General features: G+C 42.9%; 1 protein-coding gene across 9 annotated transcripts in view; it reads left to right on the top strand.

The window, feature by feature from the left end:
• Positions 1–2850: 2850 nt before the first annotated feature.
• Positions 2851–24022, top strand: part of Oatp74D (Organic anion transporting polypeptide 74D) — a 494863-nt gene continuing 473691 nt past the window's right edge. For 5 of the 9 annotated variants that reach the window (XR_011714762.1, XM_071679226.1, XM_071679228.1 and 2 more), the window contains exon 1: positions 2852–3411. The gene's annotated coding sequence lies outside the window, so the exon portion shown is untranslated. Of the gene's footprint in view, positions 3412–24022 lie in introns of all 9 variants that reach the window. The other 4 variants (XM_071679230.1, XM_071679225.1, XM_071679231.1 and 1 more) reach the window with 3 other exon arrangements.

Raw genomic sequence — 24022 nt, 5'->3', positions numbered from 1 at the left:
GCTCTGATGGTAGCATTCTAACCCCATTAATCTTTTGAAAGTGGCCGGCTGTTGCCCGGCCGGCTCTGATACTCCTAGAAAACAGAAAAGACATTGTCTTGGATGCAAAAAAAGAAGGCGACCTTAATTGTCTATTCCTTCATCAGAATCGGTTACTCATTTGCTCAAGTTTTCTATTTCGAAGACTTGGCTTGTTCTTTTCCTCTTTCTTTACTGTTTTCTCAGCGTCTCCCTCCTCCCATCCTCCCAAACCGTAGTCTCTTTGAGGAGTTCTAGCCGCCAGCGACCTCCAAACTGTTATTACGGAGGTCGCTACTGCAGTTCTTAAGAGTTAATTGCTGAACTACACGGGTTATTCCAACAGCTCGGAGAATGAGGCAAAGAGATCGCTCTGATTGCTCATAGACTTAAGCACGGAGGGCATTCCAGTTTTTCCCACTACAAGAGAGAAAGATAGAGGAAGCTCTAATGGTTCACAGACTGGAACACACAATGCTCAAGTAGTCCACAGACAGTTGATAAGGTTAATAAGAGCCCAAAGACTGTGATGCAGAGATAGCTCTCAGACTGAGGGAAAATACTTAGCTCTTGATGCTTTCTTTGAGGTACAGAGGTAGCTCTTAACAGCTCAGTGACTTGGGTACAGAGGTCGCTCTCATAACTCTCAGACTGAGGTACAGAGGTTGCTCTTACATCTCTCAGACTGAGGTACAGAGATCGCCCTCATAGCTCTCAGACTGAGGTACAGATGTTGCTTTAACAGCTCACAGACTGGGTGACAAAGGTAGCTCTTATAGCTCACAGACTGGGGTACAGAGGGACCCCTAACAGCTCACAGTCTGGGATACAGAAGTAGCCCAAAAAGCTCGCGGAATGAGGTACAAAGGTGCCACCAACATCTCTCAGACTGAGATACAGTGTTAGCTCAAACAGCTCACAGACTGAGGAACAATGTTAGCCCAACCAGCTCACAGACTTAGGTGCAGTGTTAGCTCAAATAGCTCACAGACTGAGGTACAGTGTTAGCTCAAATAGCTCACAGACTGAGGTACAGTGTTAGCTCAAATGGCTCACAGACAGAGGTACAGAGTCTGCTCTTAACAGCCCGCAGACTGAGGTACAGAGTCAGTTCATAACAGCTCAGTCTGTCGCTCTTAGTTTACAGACTGAGACGCATAGGTGACTCGATGCACACAGACTGAGGTACAGAGATAGATCAAACATAGACCGAGCTACAGAGGTCGCTGTTATAGCTAACAGACTGAGGAACAGAAGACGTTTTCATTGCAATCTGTGACAGCTCACAGATACAGATGCAGAAGATGTTCCATTAATTCACAGAAAGAGGTATACGGACACCAGCAGTTTACAAAGAATGGTACAGGGTTCGTTTCAGTAGTTCATAGAGTCGTAGAGAGATCCGGTTATGGTCCGGAGGGCGCTCCAGTAGTTGACAAAGTAAGGCACAGAGGTCGCTTCAAATTCTTCAGTGTGATAGAAAGGGAAGATCCCGTTGAGTTATGGACAGCAACCCCACAGTGCACAGAGTTAGGACGTTTGGATTTTTATTATCCTCACCAGTAAAGCCTGATGGACACACGGGCTTGAAGGAAGAACGTTGACGACTTTAGTATTGATATTAGCACTTGGAATAACTCGCCATACCACAGCACCCTCCAGGCCGCCCCGAACAGCATTCGTTAAGTAGATCGCCGCCAACCACCTCAACGCCACCGGCGTCAAGACCATAGTAATGTGCAGCATTTTCACTTTCAGCCGTGTCCCATATCCTCTGTCGTTGTGCTGTGGACTGAACTGCTTTGTGTCACTGTGGATAACCAAAAAAGCTGGATGAAACACGTCTCTGTACTATCACATTTTACGGCTGCCGTCTCCGCAGTTTTCGTAGAACCGGGACGCCGGGACGCCCTGAGCCTGGTATCAAGAACATCTACAAAACTTGAAATCTCTTCTAACTCCCTTATGCCTCCCTACTCTCTTTCCACTATACGACAGGGGCCGTTAGAGATGTAGAAAACGACATGCAAGATCATCATCCTCTGCCCTTCACAAAACTCATTAGTGGCGCTCGCCTCCCGACTCTGCAGCCATTCTTATCCGACACTGAGGGTTAAGCATCCTGCATCACTTTCGCCACCGTCAACTCCTGCTATCGGAGATCCCTCTACGCCTAGTTTCTGTTGCTACCACATCCACACATCCGTGTCGAATCCTTAAAAGCTCGTATCGATCGCTATAAGACAAGAACATTTACAAACCTTGTAAAAATCAACAATAAGTAGATTTTATGTTACCCCTGTCCTTTGATTTTGTGTTCAGACCACCTGTTTAACGCTTCAGTTTGGAGCAATATTGTTTTTAGGTACATTTTTCAATGTTTTCATCCTCTTAAAGCAGTTAATTTAGTACACTCAGTTGTTGAACGTTCACTCGGTTTAAGCCCTGACATTCATCACGCACTCATTCGCACGTGAAGTATGTGGTCACTGGGTGCACTTTGCACGCTCATACATACCAGTGATATATCTATTGTGCTTGTGTATTTCTAGTGCTTTATCAGGCAGGTTCTGCTTGTGTATCTATAGTAGAATTTCGAGAAAAGGTGTAAGGCGATAATAGGTGTGTAGGACCTAATGAACTTGGTAGAGTTCCGGGACGCGCTGATTAATCAGAGAGAGAAAGGAGTGTGTTTTGTCGTGACAGCCATATCGGCGGCGGGCTCCAGTTTACATTGGCAGTGCATGAGAGCGGCTGACGGACGCTGGGAGGACCCGGGAGGTGCTGCCATCAGCGGCCGCCACAAAAACCTCTTCGCCCAAGTTCAAGGCTAGCCATAGTGCGGGAGGCGGTGGGGCCACGCACACGTACGCGCTCATCCACCCCTTGTACGACGCTTACCTATACACCCTTTTTGCTTTTTAGTACTTTTATATCACAGGAAACTGGACTAGTGAAGTGATTTGTAGAAAATAGTTAGTAACGGAGGTAGATAGTATACGTTGGACGAGTGTCATCAAGAAATAAAGTGATAAAGAGGGTAATATCAAGACATTTTGTGAAGTGATTGGTGAGGAGTGGTGCGGTGGTCTGGCCTTGGACCAGCAGATAGGTACAAGCAGGTAAGCTGGGGGACCAAGGTGTGTGGCTGCCACGCTTACTTAATGTAAACTTGCTTTTGGATTTTAAGTTTTCCCCGTCGCTGCCTAAGACTATCATTTTTCAGTTACCTTTTGAAATCTTGCGAAACAATACTAAAGTAGATATAAATTTTTACACAGGCTTTTATCTGTGATGAACTCAGATTTGTGAGTGATGAACTCTGGAAATTTTTAGTAGTAGAACATCGACTTCGAGAGCTGGTGAGGCTGGACTAGGGACAACACAAGTAAGGTATGTAGGTGGATTCCTTACTACTTGTTACACGTTGCATGCATTGGGTGATCATATTTTCAGCTCTACATCTGGTTTTCCGTCCATGTAAATTGCATTGAAGTCAGTGTTAGTATTTGCTTTAAAAGTATTTGTATGCTTGAAAGATACCCGTTGTCATGGACTGTTGAAGGAATGCCAAAAAAAAGTCAACTCTGCGTTCATTATTAAAGTCAGCAGTGTTTTTCCGGCTTTGTGACGGCCGTAGTTGGATACTCCTTTGGTCTGCTAGGTGCGTACTGGAACATTGTAAAATAGATTGTTGTCATGTATTGAAAATGATGATGCTTTTAGTCTAGTTGAGACCTATACAGACAAGATTAACATTTAATTTATTTAGCTGATGGGTAGCAAGTTCTAGAATATTGGATGAGTCTGATATGTTGAATCTTTTATCAGTCATACGGACCTGTATGGTTGCGGCGCCTCGAATAATTTTTCAGTGCTTTGCGATTATTGCCTAGGCTGAAATAAGGTGCCAATATCTAGAAAATCATCTGGGCATAATTTGTTGTCGAAAAGGTGCTGGGGAATATCATGGTGATGTTTACGGTGATGGTATTTAGTGTGACTTGGCAGGGTTGACAGTGTTCAGTTTGGATTCCATATGATGGCACTACTTGATATAGTTGTGTTCCATTGTGCATGTATTGTTCATTCTCTGTGGTGGCGTGTCGTGTTTCGGACGCATTCCTTAATTAGCATTTCATGTAAACATGCACATTTCACATGGAAACGCCTGAGAAAGATTCGTTATTCCATTCAAGGATTCTTTGCCAGTTTTCTCTTTTGTGTTTGTTTTCTCTTATATCGTCAGGTCAGGTCTGACTACGGCAGTTGCCAGCATGACTCGCGGGTGTGAATGTTTCGTCAGAATTTCCATGGCACATAGATAACACGTATACAGAGACCTCACCCCGAAGTGATGCCGCTGCTGATTTTGCTGGAAGCAACCGAATTCGAGTAATATAATCCTACAGCACAGCAATCCCAAGTAGTGGAGTAAGCATGCAGCAAGGGAAACCTTGCAGTGCCGTTAACTTACATCCCGAAAGATCCTTTAGTGGTGAAGCTCACCACAACATCCAACCAACCCACCTTTCGTAAGCTCCACCGAGCAAACTCCCTAGTGATGTAAGCGTTCGACATACTAGCCTTTAATGGTGTCACATTACGACGTAGTCTGATATGTTCTTTCAGATCAGTTTTTTTTCACTAGTATTAAAAAAAAATTCCATAGAATTATTATATGGCAAATCATTGTAAACTAATATCTTTTGAAAATTGGTTAGTGCACTTTTGCAGAGATTCATATGTCAAGTTTCTTGTATTAATTGTTTGGTTTGTGTGTGTGGGTGTGTGTGTGTGTATACAGTTGTTCAGTTCTTGAAGTAGTCCGAGTATTGACAGAAATAAAACGTTGGTGTAAGAATGTGACTGTGTGTTTGGAATGTTTTACCTCTGACAACTGTTCTTTAAAAAACTCCGATCGTGGGAACTTGCCTCACTGCCCCTCTGCAGGAGAGAACAGTGCTGTCAGTCATCGTTCTCCCACGGACCCATGAAAACACAGTGTGGCTTTGCCATGGTCGTTATCAGCAAAGGTAATGGAGATACACCCTACTCGGAAATTCAACCTTGAGGTCACACTTGATTTTGTTGTGATATCAGACTTTTTGAGGTACGACTTTTTTTTTTTCTCCAACGCGGATCGTCCTGTCTCGATGGGTGAAGAAGCTCTTGACGTTAATTAGAAATTCTGGTCACATCGTGTAATTAAAGTTTTTCGGTTTCGCTAAATGGGAGGGATGTGATCTTATTAATGACTTATTGTTTACGGGTATTCCAGTCTTTATTTGGCTCGTGTATAATGATACTGCGAAGAATAAGGAGTGATAATGTTACTACTACCGCTACTGCTAATGATGATATTAATCATTGTTATGTTATTATTATTGTACAGCGATGATTTGGCTAATATTTCCGGAAATGGCAATATAAGATCATTATGATTTTAATTACAATAACCGTATTGATATTTTTTTTTTTTTTATAAGGATAGTGTTAGTAGTAATGCTGATATTTCATCTTATGGTGTTCATGATTATATTTGGAGTAAATGATTTTAATTCTCGTAATGAAAATGAGATCGCTTTGGACCTACGGAACATAAAGGTAGAATGCACAGAAAAACTTGAACCTTTTATCCCTTGAGCACGACGCTGCGACCCTTGGGTATGACGTGTTGGCCTTTGACCTTACCTTTAAGGGCTAGTTCTAAGGTCAGGCCATCATACTCATTTGTCGCACCGTCGTGCTCAAGGCCTGTGTCGTCGTGCGAGGGCTGTACCATCGTTTACATGACGTAGACTTTTCGGGATTTTTACCCCTACAGCCCTGGCTGGGTTTAGGCTGCTGAGTAAGGACGTAGGTTGAGCAGGCTGTTGGAAGCGTAGTCACCACAGCCCGACTGGAGTGGTACACCATGTAAATACTTCTCCAAGGGCCTTATATATTTCTCCACCGTGCACCCTTTGTATTTATGTATGCAGGCATGTGTTGAATACACTTAGGCATTGAATATTAAATGTATTTTATCTTTGCCTGTCGTACCTCTGCATTTTAGAGCACTGCTTTACAGTGTAACGTGCCTGTTTTAGCTAGTAAGAAATTATTTTTGAGTGCAGTTGTGGGACAGTGACCTTTAGGATTTTCCTGGTGCAAACGATGTGTACCTCTCTCGTCTGAGTTTCATAGGGTACAGCCTCACTGATTTTGAGTTTCTTCTAGTAGTTCAGCTCCGTTGTCGCGTCGAACGGGACGTGAAGGATCTTTGAATGCTTTCCAATTCTGCAACTTCGCCCACCTTGTAAGGTGTTGTCAGTACATAGCAGTGTATGCCATTCGTGAAAGTATTAACTCTTGAAGAATGTCATCATTGGTTTTCTTGTCTTGAAGGTCCGCAAGATACGTTCTATAACCTAGCCCGAGAGCTGTGCCGTTGTGCTCAAGGACTGAGCTGTCTTGCTCACACACTATACCGTCATGCTGAATGGTCGCCTAGTCTTTGTTTTGGGGTTGAAGTCATACGACCACAGAAGCAGGAATTGCTAGGCTCTATACCCGTGCGTAGATACCTCTAACCAAAAGTCACTAATGGTATTCATAAAGAATTTTTCTTTTGGCTGGACATATTTAGATGATCTAAAGTTTATTGCTTGCTTAGGTGTTGACCTTGTACGCGCAGGCAACTGACGCTACTGAGATAAAACCAGAAGTTTACTCTTATTCTCAAAGAGACTCATCATTGCCATCGGGATGCATGTCATTCTGGGACATCTTGTTTCCATGGCTTTACATCACGTGGAGAATGGACGACTACTTGACGTCACCTGGGCATACTAGATTGCATTATGTGTCGTATCACAAGCGCACATCACATCAAGTATGGACACCATGTTGCCATTAGTACATCACGTACCGTGGGGACATAAGAGTTGCCATTGCCGTGCTTCACCCCAGGGACAACCATTTATCACATGTATATCGCTTATATCACATAAAGGGATTACTGAAGGTGGCATTTTTACTTGGCCAGGGGCACAGTAAACACCACCTTGAAGCCTTACCCTTACCTGACGGTGGCATTGGGGAAGCAACTTGAGATGGTTACCTCCCCTCTGCCTAGAATATGAAAATAACGATAGCTTAAAACTTTGGTGAACAGTGAGGGATCTGGGAACTACTGTGAACAGTGAGTGAAGTCGTAAGACTGCTTTAACTGTGGGTTTTCTCGCTGCCGGTGTGAAATAAGTCAACTAGAAGCCAGTGGTGGCCACATACTCCAAAATACTTTTGAGTAATTAAACAATTTAGCTGATTTAAGACACCCAGCACGAGTTTCTGATAGTCAAGACCACTCCTGTAAATGCCCCCCCCCCTTTTTTTTTCTTTCCTCTGATCTCTCGTTCCAGATGAGGTATTTTCGCCCATCCGCTACGGTCTGCTGATCAAAATTTTACTTGCATCATGTTTACCTGGGTGCGTCCACTCCCTGTCCTCCCTGCGGAACGCCATCATTGTCGGGCTGGGAGTGTTCTTGAATGGCCTTCGTTTCGTAGCTTTGATCCCGAGTTAAAATTAGACCACCTAGTACTGCTTCAGCGGTCGGGATGCCTCCAGCTGTGCTGACCGTATAGTGGGTGGATCTTTTACCCCGTCAATTGCCGTCTTTCCCTTTTGCTCTTGATAGCTACAAAGCTGTGATTCTTAGGGTGAAGAAAGCCGGAAAAAAAGATTGCATACTTGATTTCTTCGAATGATAGATAATTCTGGTCGCTGCGTCTCCGACAACTTTAATAAAAGCATTGTTCTCGGCATCTTAATATCCTGACTCTACTTTGGATGATGTCACATCCAGTCTTCCTCTCCGTCTCTGTTTCTCCTACCGATCGTATGATGTCGTATGTTTTTCTGGTGTTAGGGCATTCGATTTCTTTCCTGACTACAGGTGGGCGAGGCGTATGGACCAGAAGGTATACCTAGCTCCTGACCTCGACAGCTGTTTCGTCTGTCAAAAAAAAAAAAAAAAACAGCTTTTCCTTCTCGGACTTGTACAGTAGTCCAGAGCATCTCTTGAAAGTGACTAATCCTGTAACTATCGCCCCATGGCTCTCATTTCTGCTGTTTACAAAATCTATGATTTTTTTTTTCATGTTTAGATACAGGCTTGCACTCTTGTTCCGGACTTTCAGAACATCGAAATGGCTTTCGCAGTGCAAGTTGTATTGGTAATTCCGTGTATGTGACCCACAATTGGACCGACGTACCTCCGGCATTTTGGTCATTTTTTGAGGGGGGGAATGGTGTACGTCTTCATAATACTTCCTTTGGCTTTCCTCTTTCTCTTCGTTCTTTCGTGCATAACCTTTTGTGTTGTGATCTTCATCTTTATCCTGTGAAGAGAGGTTTACCTGTAGGTTCTCTCCAATAGCCTCACCATTTTCTTTGTGGCTCTCTTAATTCATACGCCGATGATTCTACTTTACACATTCCAACTCGATTTCCCTCCCCTCCTCACCCCGATACCTGTTTAGCGGTAACCTCTTTAGATTTAGCATTGCAGAAACAATTTCCACATACGTGTCTGAGTCTTGATCATTTCCCGATACATTTCGGAGCACCATTCAACACTACAGGTTCATGACCATGTTGATCGTAACCATTATCCTCCTCTGTATCCAGGAACCTCTACATAATGAGCACAAAGAATTGTGTATCCCAAAGGCTGGGGCCGCTGGAAAGGTGCAGGCTATATTTTTTTCTTTTGTGTTGGTATTTCATACAATGGTGTAATTCGCCCCACTGTGGAATGCTGCTGCTCCCTTACCCGAGGGAGCTCATCCCTCTCTCCAGAGTGGAATAAGAGGCCTTCCGTTTTATCAACTTTCCTGCTATCATCTTGATTTTGTTTTCCTCGCTTGTTTCTGCTGGTATGGTGTCGGCGACTGCCGTCAGTGTGTCCCAGCCCTTAAAGCCTGGGCCTGCGGCACGCATTGGCTGTTGTATCCCGTAGTTTTTGGAGACCAGCTACACGGGGATTAACCGTTAAGATACTTTATCCTTTCCTCTCACAGCAGAGCTGTGGATTTATCTTCCGTCATTTGTCTTTTCCTCATCCCATAACATTTTCATCTTTTGACTCGGGGTCTACATAAATCTGAGGTGCCCATTCCCCCCCACCCCCATCCCCCGGACTTGTCTTTCATCCGAGATGGCTGTGACTTGGATGTGCTTTTGCCCGTGTCATGTCGGCTGATATGCAGAGCGGATAAAATTTTTTTACCTTATTTCATCCTTCTGCGTACCCGAGACTGAGAACATCTCGATCTTCTTGACATCGACTTACTTTTTTCTTGCCAGTTACTAAGGCAGAAGCCACTGTGGTCGTATTGACTCCTTGAGCACGACGGTACGACCTTCAGAGCATGACTTTACGACCCTTCACCACGACGGTACGACTCTTGGGGTAAGACGGCCAGGCCTTTGACCACACCCGTTAGGTATCAGGTCTAAGGCCCGGCCATCATGCTCAGGGGTCGTGTCGTCTCGCTCGCTCGAGTGTTCAAGGTCATTAGTATTAAGGACAGTGTCAGAAGTGGCGTGAAAACGATCTTGAGCAAGTGTTACGTAAGTTTAGGTGTATGTGGTCCTTAAATTTTAGGTATATGCGGTCCTTAAAGTTTACGTGGAAGTGCTTGATAAAGTGCAAGTGTTTTGGTCAAGTTTAGACGGAAGTATGCGTTGAATTGGAGGTATTAGTGATGTGTATAAAGATAGTGTTGGTTAAAGTTAAGGTTCGTGGCAATTAAAGTTCAGATGAAAGTTGTAGTTAAAGATCTGAGTAAAGACTACGTCACCCGCCAGAGGTAGCAGTCGTCGGTTGAGGAGTCGATATAGCATGTGCTGCGCCCCTTACCTTGTCTGGATGGTTCCTGGAACCTTACTCAGTTACCTGGTGGCGGCCGTGGGGACTGGCTCTGCTGTCTTAAGCTGGGTTGGGATCTCTCTCTCTCTCTCTCTCTCTCTCTCTCTCTCTCTCTCTCTCTCTCTCTCTCTCTCTCTCTCTCTCTCTCTCTGTGTAGTGGCAGTCACCAGCCAGAGAGGAATTACTTGTGTTACCCGCCTGGGTATCGGGAGGGTTATCGACGGCCCTTCAGTGACTGTCGGTTTCCAGTCCTTTGGCCCAGGTTACCGTCTTTTTTTTTCTTCTGCCACACGTGGGCAGCTGGCATTCGCTCCGCAGACACTGCAGTCTCTCATCTCGCACATGGAATTTGACATCACGAAACAGATGACTCATTCCTTGCGAGTCTAGATATTCTTGCGGTGAGCGCAACGCGCTAGTTTCTCCTTTTGACAAAATCTCGTTATAAGGACTCGTAATTGTCTGTGTATGCATCCCTTCAGGTAGTGATTCCAGGGAAGAGACTGTGTTGGCCAGGTCCTTGGAACTTCAGGTTGCGGAAGTGACCAGGTGTCTGGAACCTCGATTAACTGTGGTGGACAGGTCCCTCGGAACTTCGGGTAACTGTGATGGCCGGGTTCTTAGAACCTCGGGTAAACTGGTGAACAGGTCCTTTGGAACTTCGGGTAACTGTGGTGGTCAGCTCCTGTGTAGGTAACAGTAATGGCTAGCTCCCTGGAACCTCGTATAACTGTGGTGGCCAGGTACCTGGAACCTCAGGTAATAGTGGTGGCCAGGTGTCTGGAACCTCAGGTAATGGTGGTGGCCAGGTGTCTGGAACCTCAGGTAATGGTGGTGGCCAGGTGTCTGGAACCTCAGGTAATGGTGGTGGCCAGGTGTCTGGAACCTCAGGTAATGGTGGTGGCCAGGTGTCTGGAACCTCAGGTAATGATGGTGGCCAGGTGTCTGGAACCTCAGGTAATGGTGGTGGCCAGGTGTCTGGAACCTCGGGTAACTGTGATAGGCAGGTATCTGGAATTCCAGGTAACGGTGGTGCCCATGTCTCTGGAACCCCGGGTTCCGGTGATAGGGAGGTATCTAGAACCTTAGGTATGCCTGACCATTACTAATGGTCAGGCCTGGTTAGTGTCAAGCTACCGATAAGTCGTGTCGTTTAAGTTATAGCCCGATAAATAGTGGCGTTAAGTTTCAGTCTGATAAGGATTGGCGTTTAAGTTGGAGTTTTTCCACTTTGCCCGGTAGGCCCTTTGTAGTGTGTTCTCAGAATTGTCTGCCGTTGTCTCGCGGTCGTCCTGGAACCCTTAATGCAAACTAATATCCTCTTTGGGTGGGAGGGGGGAAAAAAAAGGCTACTCCAAGTGCCAACCACCAGCCTTTTTACCTTTACTCTAACTGCTTTTTAGACTTTCCATTCCGTATATTTTTGTTTGTCTTTAGATTACAACATTACACTGAATCCTTCGGGGAACGACGGTACGACCTTTGGCCAAAGACCTAAAGCATAAAAGGGCTTGTTCAGAGGCCCGGGCCTTCGAACCCAAGGGCCGCTACCTTCGTTCTGAATAGCCCAAAACACTGAAATGGATTCATCAGTACCACAGTCAATCAGTGACCTCAGTGTAGTAAATCCAACGCTCATACTTGCATGCATGTTGAGACACACGAAGACTAAATGCCGGCCGAACCTTCGTCTAATGGAGTGGATGACGTGAAGAAAGTGTTCCATGATGATGCCCGGGTTGGTGCTCGCAGCCCGGTGCGCAGGACGCGACCGCCTGAAACATGGAACCAGTGCATCTCGGCGATGTTTCCACCTTGTTCTGCGCATGTGATGTCGTCCTGCAGGGGAGGTTGATTGTGGCCTGTGTCATTCTTAGCGTGAGAGATTCGTATGATTTTGCCTCTCAACCGACTGTGAATAAGGGTGAGTTAGTGCTCGGAACTCCCTCTGTCAGACCCCTGCAATCACCGCTTTGACGTGTTTCCTCCCCATGCACGTATGAGGGCGTCATAATGACGCTGTCATGCAATTGGATTAGGACAAATCCCCAGATTTTACTTGTTCGTTATATGGGAAACAGTGATTCAAGACACGTCAAACATTTTTTTTTTTAAAGAAACCTATTATGGGCACTGTCTTGGCATTCTCTCTCTCTCTCTCTCTCTCTCTCTCTCTCTCTCTCTCTATATATATATATATATATATATATATATATATATATATATATATATATTATACATAATCTCTCTCCCGCGTTAGCGAGGTAGCGCCAGGAAACAGACGAAGAATGGCCCATCCACTCATTTACATGTATATATACATAAATGCCCACATACGCTCATATACATACATATACATATCAAATACATACATATACACAGACATGAACATACATACACATGTACATATTCATACTTGCTTGCCTTCATCCATTTCTGTCGCTACCCCGCCCCACAGGAAACAACATCGCTACCCCCTGCTTCCGCGAGGTAGCGCCAGGAAAACCGACAAAAAAGACCACATTCGTTCACACTCAGTCTCTAGCTGTTATGTGTAATGCACCGAAGCCGTGGCTAATAGAACTCGGAATATCCCTCATTAGCAAGGATTCGAAACCTCGAACCATTTGTGTGGCAGCTGGGTACACTAACCACTCTGCTATACTGCCCATGATAGTGAGACAACAATTCGATTACTAGTAATCGAATACCCTTTCGTCTCGTGTTCATGAGTAACGGGGGTCTTTACTGGTCATATCCCGTCAGATATATTACCCAGTCACCAGCAATTTGACCGAACTTACTGTCACCCACGGAGGTATATGAACACAAATGTAGCACCAGTGAACGCGCACTTTCATAGAAACCCATAATGCCTTCTAACAGCAAGAATTCTTGGGGCTGGAATCTTGGCTGTTGAAGGACAATGTTATATATATGTATATATATATATATATATATATATATATATATATATATATATATATATATTACGTTTCCTGTCTCGGGAGTCCCTCCTGTCATTATGAGGCTCTTGCAGCACTCAGGAAGCTGGACACGTCCACCGGTTCGGAGCTGCAGGTCACAAAGTGTTGTGATGTGTGTGTGTGTGTGTGTCTTACGTATGTGCAGTTGAGTAGTAAGTGCATGCGGTTACGTGTTCTTGATGTTACCGGACTGAGCCTGCAAGTGCACACCTCGAGTGAGGAGGTTTACCTTGGGCAAAGTTCCTCCTTCGTCAGTAGACAGAAAGAGAGTCCAGCTTTGCTTGTCGAGGACTTCCACTCCAAAGGATTCCATCATTTTCATACTTCTTCCTGGGACAGTGTTAAGGCTTCAGGAGCTGTGTAAAACTGCTTCTAGGGTTGTGATGGTTATTATTTATTTATTTATTTATTATTATTTTTATTGTTGTTGTTATTATTATTATTACTTTTTTTATACTAATCGTAATTACAGAACCCATTTTATGGGGCTTGTGAAGCTTCGTGGCCGGACTGCAAAGAGTAGCAGTACGTTGATGGTGCTCCTTCCTCTGTAGTTGAGGAAGGAGGTCCTTCTGCTCACCGGCGTTGATACATCCTCGCCAGAGCTGTCTGTCTTGTGGCTCGTGGTGGAAGTTAAAAAGACATGGGACTTATATACAAAAATTGAGAAACAGGACATTTGTAGATTTCTCTCCCCATACACACAGTAACACACACACACACACACACACACACACACAGTTCTGTAACAACTGTGTATTGTCAGCCGAATGCTACCTGAATTCAGTAAACCGTTTATCATTGTTATTGTTAATATAGGCAGTGTAAGAGAGAAAAGTGAAGGGTGTCTTGATCGCAGCCCTTTACCGTTTTTAAACTGGATAGATAAACATACTGAAGAGGCGAAGAAATTGGTTGAATGTCTTCTAAAGATGTACTACTAAAATATGACTTGTTGATGGATGGAATGAACAAAATGAGAACGCGGGAAATGTGGACTGCATCTAGGAGTTTAAAAGGATGTATGATAATTGTGAACGTTCAGGAGATGGGGGGGTCCACGAATGTGGAAATACCTTCTCGTACAATACAAATATAAGTAAGAACTCCATCCCCCGTGTGGCAAGGTACGTACCCATTTGTCAACCCTTCTCTTATATATACTTGAGTGGGAGCAGTAGTTGTCCTCTTTGCCCATATAACATAGCATGGCGTAATGTAGAAAAAAAAATGATATCGAAGTTTAAAATGTTACGAATCTATCGCTTCCCGTCCTTCTTAGCTTGGGCAACCTTGCCAGCGCGGCGCTTGAGGTGTGTGCGCGCAGAGTGGAGGAGGCTGTTGGCTAACGTAGACGCCCACTTGAGAAATGTGTGGGGTCGCTGCGCCTGGTGGGTCTGGTGCTAATGAGAGAGTTGAGACGAGTCAGTGTTGAGCAGGTCAGTTCCTTACAGACGCCGCCGCTTGACTGCCAGCCGGTAGCAGCGCGGACCATCTATCTCTCTCTCGCTGAATGTAAACTTGTTACGTTCGGTTGTCGTCATGAAGTGTTTTGTAGTTGGTATTGTATCTTTTTAGAAGACGGGAGAGTGAGTGTACGGTCTTTTATATTTAATGTAGTCATAATATTGCAACTGATATATGAAGGTTATTAATGATGACCCGTCATAAGCCTGTGGTGTTTGCATATGAATATATTTTTGTTAGTATGTTGTCTTAATACTGGACTGGCGTGATTCACTCTAATGCACATGTTGGTCATTTGCTTCGTTTATATATATATATATATATGTATATATATATATATATATATATATATATATATATATATATATATTTATATTTTTTTTTTTTCATACTATTCGCCATTTCCTGCATTAGCGAGGTAGCCTTTGAGGGAATATCCTCACCTGGCCCCCCTTCTCTGTTCCTTCTTTTGGAAAATAAAAAAAAAAGAAAAGAGTGGAGGATATCTAGCCCTCCGCTCCCTTCCCTTTTAGTCGCCTTCTACGACACGCAGGGAATACGTGGGAAGTATTCTTTCTCCCTTATCCCCAGGGATAATATATATGTATATATATATATATATATATATATATATATATATATATATATATATATATATATATATATATATATGGCTGCTGTTGCTACTATTTGCTCGTGACGATAGTGACATTTGCTTCATAATTGTCGGTTACACACGTTTGTATGTATTGGTGTTTCGTACTTTAGTAACGTGTACATGTTTCTCTCTTGTGTATTTCACTTCCTGTATTTCTCAAGCATGTACCGTAGAATTCACATGTACAGTAGATTTTGTTTTCAGCCTCCCTGTGCACATTTTTCATGCGCTGTTTTGTCCCCACTGTTTAGGAATGTATATATTGTATTCAGAATATGAAATCAGGTATTGTATGAAATTCCTGGGTATTGGGTAAAATGCCTGACGGTATTAGGCGATTTGAAATGTTTGGTTTACTCGTTTTCTATATATTTTGTACAATGTCTGACACGGTACAGCAATGTGGGTAAGTTAATTAAGGTTGAATAAGGTAGAATAATTGGGTCTTGTATAAAAGATACGATCGATGTCCGTATATTTCTAAAACTCCGGCATTTTTCACATTGCATAGGAAATGCATACATATTGTATACATGTGATACACCAGTAAATTAAGCTTGCGAATTACTGAGGGCGTAAGACTGAGTGTATCACATGTCTACAGCTGGTCTTGACTGCTTACCGTCTTTTTCACGAGCGTTTTGAAAATAGTTTTTTTTTTCGTTGTTATCGGTGGCTGTGTCTTTGACGTTCGAGTGTGTATATTTAACATTCAGTGTTTTGTCTCCTCGGCTCCTCATTTGCAAGTGGTGGAATTCTGCGTAGTCGAGTGCACTTCCTTTGTTTTTTGGGAGGGCTGGTCTTGAAGTTTGGAGATTGTGTTGTGTAGATCGATACCTTTAATCTCGTTTATTTTTCTTTTTGGGCCCATTTCCTGTCCTACGGAACGAACCGATTGTCGTACACGATTTAGATATATTAATCTCAAGTCAAAAGATCCAGGGTTTGATCATGCTTCACGAGTCGACTCCATAAAAGACAAAAGAAAAGAAAAAGAAATGGACTGTATTCCACAGAGTCTCCATTGCCCACCGTCATATATTTCACAGGCTCTTGGCTGCTTGTGTTGGACGTGATCATAACGTTTGGCCAGGAACTGCGTGATGCATGCGCGCTGTTTGAAAGACCACAAAGAATAGGTACCGGGACTTGTGTCACGTATTGTGCCACCGCGTCCGTAATGGGTACAGTTAACTCTTCCCCCGCCCCTCCACCCTTCTTCGCCCCACCCCACTGATTTGTTTTTGCTGGACCGAACATTCTCTCTCTCTCACACACACACACACACATACACACACACACATCTTAGAACTGCAGTGGCTTTCAAGCTTCCCCTCCCTATCCCAGGTTGGTACCTTTTCCCTCTGCCTCACGTGCACCCGAGTTGCCGGCATCCAGTCCACACACACACACACTCCGTCAGTCTTCCGCATGAAGAGTGAGGAGTAACCTCTTAAGTTACTAAGGCAGCTTGATGACTTTTTTTGCAAGTTCTACGGAGGATGTAGGGATAGAATAACCCGAGGACATGAATTACTGTCTAAAATGTGATGTAAATAGATACTTTTTTTGGTATGAGCAATGGACGAATGGAATAAACTGAAAGAGAACGTGGGAAATGTGGATTGCATCTACAAGTTTAAAAGGTTGTATGATTGAAAATATTTTAGAGGTGTGGCCCCACGAGCGTAAAACTCCCTCCTCGCACAGTACAAATAGGCAGATCCACACACACGCACTACGCAGCACTGCAGTTACAGATAAGTTTTCCTCCCTTGCCAAGGATGTTCGTCTTTCATATTTGCCTCACAGACGCGTGGGTTGCTGGCGTGTAGTCCACGGACGCGCTCTGCATCTAATACACAGCACTCGATAGTATGTATTTGACGCGTTTTTTTTTTTTTTTATCTTTTTATGCTTTAGCCTTTCGTGGTGGCAAAATCTCGACTGAGGTAAAGAGCATTCAAGAGCTGGGGCCCCCACGAGTGTACATTGCTCTCCCTCACACTCTGGTAAAGATAGTCAGATGAAATGGACGACTCCTTGTTGTCGAAAAATGGGTAGCTAATTAGAAGCAACACGGATTCGAGGAAGGATCACATATGACACATCTCTTAGACTCGGGCGATACTGAACGTGTATTAGATAAAAGGGATAACCGGGTAGACTACCGGAAACCACTTTGATACGACCACATCGGAATAAGGTAAGAGTTAGGGGACAGAACTCCTTATCTATACATAAGAGTACCTTTGTGGAAGTAAACAAAGGACACGGGATATAACACTCCGGCGTGTGGGCTGGTGTGGTCAGCGGCGTGTCGCATGGCTCTGTGTTGGGCCCATCGCTCCTCTTGGTATACGCAAGTGAGTTGTCCGATGAACTGAACCCTCGGAGACCGGACATGGTCGTAGGTGATGCGAAGTTCACGAGAGAAGTGGAGAATGATGGGAGAAGTGGAGAATGATGGTGGGTGCGTGAGCTTACGTGGAGACCTAGACCAAGCTGAAAGTGGGTGTGAAGATGGTTGATGATATTACTGACGACAAGGTATTGAGGAGACAGTGAAAGAAGACCTCGCCGCGATAACTACCAAGCGGGGTGTAAGGTAGAGGAATCTGTATGTGAGAGAGATCTTGGGGTTGACATGTGCGCAACAAGTCGCCAAGAGCTCCACATCAAGGAGGATTGTTGGGGAGGCAGACCCTTTCTTCCTGTGTGAGGAAATGTTCGGTAATTCATGATTTGGATCAACACTGGAAAGTGCACCTCAAGTCTGGTCACTGCACCTAATGGAACGCAATGGAGGGTCGTGGTAAGGGCATCTCTTAAGACACTACCCGAGTTAGAGCTGAGCTGTGTGAGAGGAAGGGGGTTCCAGAAGAGAGAGAGAGAGAGAGAGAGAGAGAGAGAGAGAGAGAGAGAGAGAGAGAGAGAGAGAGAGAGAGAGAGAGAGAAGGGTGACCTGATTAAAACTTTCGTTTCCAGATCGGTTGCATGAGGCAAGAGAGTGCCGCATGAGATGTAGTCGACAGCAACCACAGTTCATTACAAGAAGCCGGGCTGGAAGCTCGTGTGAAAGGAGGTGTGGAGAGTCACTGCTGCTTTAGTGTAAGAATGGTGGGTGTTTGGAGTAAACTGAGAGCCGAAACTAATTTTCGGCCGGATGTAGATAGAAAAAAAAAAAGCTGCTTGCTGTAATGAAACTTTGATACGGGGGTTCCACGAGCGTAGAACTCTTCCCGTGTCGTACATGTAGGTAATTGTACACTCTAAAAGCCTTGAAAGTGATGCCAGCCTTTGCCGCGCTGCCTTTAACCAGACTTCTTTCTTACTGGAGCAGTTGAAATTAGACGCTTCTTTGTCCGAGACCGATCGGCGTGGATGGCATGTTCCTTGATGCAGAACTCCCGACTCCGCTTTGTCATTATTTGAAAGGTTCTCCTCCTAGTTTTGCACGTCAGACAGCCATTAACGTGTTCGATCGTATTTACTTGCACGTACTTGCAAGGTCAGTCATCACTTGTGGCATCGAGGGACCAAACAAAACAAAACAAAAAACAAAGAATGAAAAACACACGTAAGGTAGTAATTTTTGGCTTTATTTTGCTTACCGCTAAAGGCAAGGTTGTCTCATATATTTTCATCACTACAATTGCAAGCCCCGGATTTTGTAATTTTTTGATGCTGTAATGATCGGCTGGGGTGATATTTTCCCTTACGGCTGGCGAGTCGCGTAATGAGAATTTGTGTTTTGTTGATAGCGTCGGGTCTGTTTATATGCTTAATGCTTTGCCTCCCAAAAGGCTCGGAGGGACTCCTGTGAGCCATGCCGAGTGTTCAAGACGCGATGGGCTACAACACGCAGTTGTATACAGTTACAACACCAGTTGTGGATAGTTATGGATAGTATACTCTCAGAAGAAAGTACACGCTGGGGGAAACCACCCAATTAGCTCGGCCAAAGAAGAAAACTTGAAGCATCAAGGATACGCGAGCGAACCCAGAGGACTGGCTGCTCCTCTGCGTGTTAGAGCGTCTTTGTATTTGTGTACATTATTTTGCATATATTTGTGTCCTGGGTATGTTTTACCTCGAGTACACGTGTGTTAGATTGCAGCGTTTGTGTTGTTGTGGTGTCGTACGTTCCCGTGTTGCACAAGTTTGGTCGTTGTACAAAAGTGTTTGCGAGTTTGTACGTCTTGCTGTTAGATACTTCGACATTTGGCTCATGGGAAACGTAGTGTATGAGGTAATTTGTCATAGTATTGGACGCCAAGTGTTGCATAAGCACTCTGTTGACTACGTCGACGAATCAGTATATATATATATACTCATATATATATATATATATATATATATATATATATATATATATATATATATATATATATATATATATATGAGAGAGAGAGAGAGTATCCCAGCCTCTTTACTAAGGATGGGAGGGAGTTTCATCCTCGTTTTCTATAGTTTTGGCAGATTCGCTTATTTTCCTCAAAAAATATATTTTTTTTATTTTTACATTTGTCAGTATTTACCGGTAATGTGATGGTTTTAGTGAAATGGTGCGGTAGTCAAAGTCTTTGAAGATGGTGTCTTTTCGAGACTTTAAGATGAGATTTTTTTTTTTTTTTTAATGTCGAAGGTACACGCTAGGACTCCCAGAGTTTAAAAGTAATTGAAGATATGAATAACTTTCGTGTTATTCTTTTTTATTGTTATTTTTGCTCATGGAAAGGGGATCACGAATAAGGATATTTTTGTTAAGTCTCGGGTTACAAAGGTTTTAGTCATACGTACTTTGAATGTCCTCTACAGTATCCCTCTGTGTGTGTGTGTGTGTGTGTGTGTGTGTGTGTGTGTGATTTAGGATGATTGCTTCAGTGGATGTTACTGATGATTTGTGACACGCTTCAGCAGACATCAGTATGTTTATTCACAACCTTCAAACCTGTCCTGTCAACCACCAATCGGACACCACCACTTTATTCAAAACAACTGTCATTTTTCCAGGTTATGTACAGGGATGAATGTGATATCACTTGGTGCTTTGGCATATGCGTTACACATACGTGGCAACTGGATAAAATATATTTTTTGTAAGTTCGATGCTGTAGTAAGTTTTATATAGATGTAAGAGCTGTTCTTAGCATTGTTTTATTTAGTTTATTTTTTTTTGAAGTATTATTCAGTTTTCATTTTGCCGAAGTGAAATGTAGTGTGAAAGTTTTGTATATTTTGTCATTTAGGTAAAAGAGGATTTTTTTTTTTTTTTTTTAACATGACTCGGCTTAAGATCATTAACTGTCGTTTCGATTGAAGTTCGCCACAGTATTTCATTGAAAGTATTGATGATTGTTACAAACATCACTGAACTTTTCATTTTCAAACTGTTCTTTCGACTTTGGATAATTGTAAAATTGAAAAAGAATTTGTAATCACACAGTTTGTATCGTGCGGAATAGATGTCCATTTTAGAATTAGGATGAAGAGTCATTTGAGGATACGTTTTACTGTTTAATCTTTCTTGATCTTATAAATACTGTCTTAGTTGAGGAAAGCATGGATTATCCACCCTCAAATTTATCCTTATGAGCTTCAGATCTAAAGGTTATTAATTTCGGGTTTTCAATGTTTATACAATATGTTAGTAGTCTCCAATAGGAAGTAGATACAGTATCCTTCAACCTAGTTTTGAGAATTTAAAAATTTTTGATTTTTAATCATTTTGCTGTATATGATAATTGGTATTAAGTGATCCTTTTAAAGTCTGTTTTTATGGCTGAAGTGATTTGCTAATAATGAATAGTCATCCAATTGAGCTGAGAGCTACAAAATGCAAAATCACTAAAATGTCGCACATTTAACCGAGTGTACGTAGAGATGTAGTTCTTTCCAAATTTTGAACCGTTGCTTTGTGTATTGCTTTGTGTATCTGTATTTATCATGAGTCACAGGAAGTTTAAGTCCTGGATTGGCAAAAAAAAAACCAAAAAAAAACTACATACTGGTATGTAAAAACCTTTCCGCAGTCTCTTGTATGAAGCTGGTACTATGTATAATGAAATGGTTACATTAACTCGTTAGTAATAAATTGCTGCTTGCATCATCCTCTACACTTAGTTCCAATTACTTGTCTAAAAGATCCTTCATAACAGATAACCATTTTGAATATAAATAACCATTTTGAAGAGGTAGGAAATGATCTTAACAATGTATTGTAAATTTCCTCATATGAATATTCTCAATTCCGTGTCCAGTTTAGTAAGGTTTGCACCGTTTTATTTAGGAATACTGAAACTTTTGTGTAGTTTCATTTATGTGAAGTGTTAAGCCTTAGTAAAAGAATGTTCGAATTCATTAGTTGAAAAAAATCATTGATGTATTTTTCATTTTCATTTGCTGCGAATTATGCTTCGATAAGATGCATTAAGATTACTTTTTTTTTCATCATATTCCATCACCTTTTTTTTGTAATTTAGTCTTAGACACAAGTTCCACAACGATGGTTTAAGGCTACGTTTTTCATGGGTCTTGAACCTACCTGTTGCATATTTTGTCTAGAAAGACGTGGCTGGTAAATGGGTAAGATTTTTGGGAGTTTGCTCTCATATTTTGCCGTGTTATAACCAGGTTGTGTGTGTGTGGATATACTAGGATAGAAACCGTGAAGAATCTGCTGCTCTGCACCGTTTTGGTAGGAATGTTCTGAAAGGATGTATTGGCACAGTCTGTCTTAATGAAGATGAGTATGAGTTCTCGGCCCGGACTTCATGGTGGCTCAGGCAACTTTATTATCGGCGTATCATTAGTTACTGTTGTTCACAACTTCTTGAGCGAGATTAGTGATGTCTGAGTATATAATCTGCATATATATATATATATATATATATATATATATATATATATATATATATATATATATATATATATATATATATATCATACACAGTCACTATCCGGCAGTTCGCTGACTGAGACTACGATAGATTTGAGAATGCGTTGGTGTTTACCAACCGAGATTTGCCAAGCGTTGCTGAATTTGGTGGCAAGTCTTACCCTGTCTGTTTGCTTGCTGGTTGGTACAGTGGTGTCCACTGTTTGCATAGCGTTAGTTTGTATGGCTATGAGTGTTTGTTTCTCGATAAACCATAGTATTTGTCATTGTTTCCTCGTTTTTATTTACTTTGCTTATATTACGTGGGGCTTTGTTTTTGTATATTTGACGGCGTGCGGGTCTTTGTGTATATGATTGTATGTTGCGATGTGTGTATTTGTGTCTGGGATGCGTTCGTTGGTATACCCGTTTGCCGTTCTTGTGTTATTAGGGATGGGGTAAGTGAGGCTGTTACAGCCCACGTAAAGTGAACGTGTGAGCTGGCTGTCGTCATCCGGTAAACTATTAAGAGTCATACCTATTTACCGAGACGCATCCCGTACATTATCAGTCTTGGTGGCGGGGCATGGTGGAGCCTCTCGCTATCAGCCGCCCGCCGCCCTCCGCCACCTGTCGTGGTCCAGTCATGACAGAAACACTTCACTTTCTCGGTGGTTAGCCAGTGTGTCCCCGGTGGACCCTCTCTCCCTCCCTCCTGCCTGTCACTATGTGCCTCTGTACCCTCGCTTACCTCCAGGTTACTGATGGCTTCCCTGCTTTTCTCCTCTGCTGTTTAATGTGGTTCATCTCCATTCTGTTTCTTTAACGAAAGTTTATGTATAGTCGCTCCAGTAACCTCTATCTGGAAAGTGTCTTGGAGTTATTTCAGGACTCGTTTTCCAGGAGCTCCTACAGCTCCAAGGCTGCGTTGTTTCCTGTAGCAGGAAACTTATGGACTTTGGATTAAGAAGTTCTTTAACTGTTACTCCCAGCGCTACAACTTCACCAAAGGCGACTTTCCACTTTTGACGTGACGTGAGATTGAAGTCCGGTAACACCAAAGTCTGCGCACACACACACACACACACAAATATATATATATGTATATATATATATATATATATATATATATATATATATATATATATATATATATATATATATATATATTCCTATGAGTCCACGGGGAAAATAGGAATATCTTGATCACGGGCAAATTTGTGATCCTTTCCATATATATATATATATATATATATATATATATATATATATATATATATATATATATATATGTGTGTGTGTGTGTGTATGTCTACACTATATACTGTTCGTGTTATGTAGCAACTACATAGATTTCAGTACATCTAGTGTTCCAGTAGTGTACATTCCTCATCTGCTGACATGTGCATACGTCTCTCTTATCACACATCGTTTCTTATAACCGTACCGCATTTTCTCGTTAATCCTTCACGAGGAACTGATCCATTCCCTGGCCACCGTCTGTACATGCATCTCTCCCTTATTGTCCTCTCGTTGACGTCACTATGACTACGTCAGTCTTTGCGTGTCGCTGGTAACATACGACTTTGTCGTAAATCTCTTTAGGATTTTTTTTTTCTTCCCGCATCCGATTCTTCTTCCGTCGTGAGTTATTGCCATATATATACACCTGGATCCTATCACCTTCATCATCAATTGCCCGAGGTTAGCCCCTTGTGTTGACCATGACAGTTGTTCATCTACAACCTGCTAAGTTTCTCTGTACTTGTCGTGTTTTCCAGTATTTATTGATTGATTCATTTATCGCAACAACAACAAAAAGAAAATTGTCTCTAACGTCGAATATGTTAAGAGGACCTGGGTTGCGTGTGGCGTGGTCGTAAGGTTACGGCCGTCGCAGAGGTCGGGATCGGCGGTGTATCCGTCATTTGTTCTTGGACCCAGACTGCCACTGAGGGGGAGGGGTCTTTCTCCTCCACCCCCCCAAACGTGTGCTGTTATTGATCTTTTCCGTCTTGCCGACAATCGCTGCTTGCTTGCTTCTGGACGTCTGCTGGCGGGGCTGCTAGCAGGCTTGGTTTGGCTTGGCTTCG

This window comes from Panulirus ornatus, chromosome 29, assembly GCF_036320965.1.
Source record: "Panulirus ornatus isolate Po-2019 chromosome 29, ASM3632096v1, whole genome shotgun sequence".
Lineage (NCBI taxonomy): Eukaryota > Metazoa > Arthropoda > Malacostraca > Decapoda > Palinuridae > Panulirus > Panulirus ornatus.
This window is presented reverse-complemented; position numbering and strand designations above follow the sequence as displayed.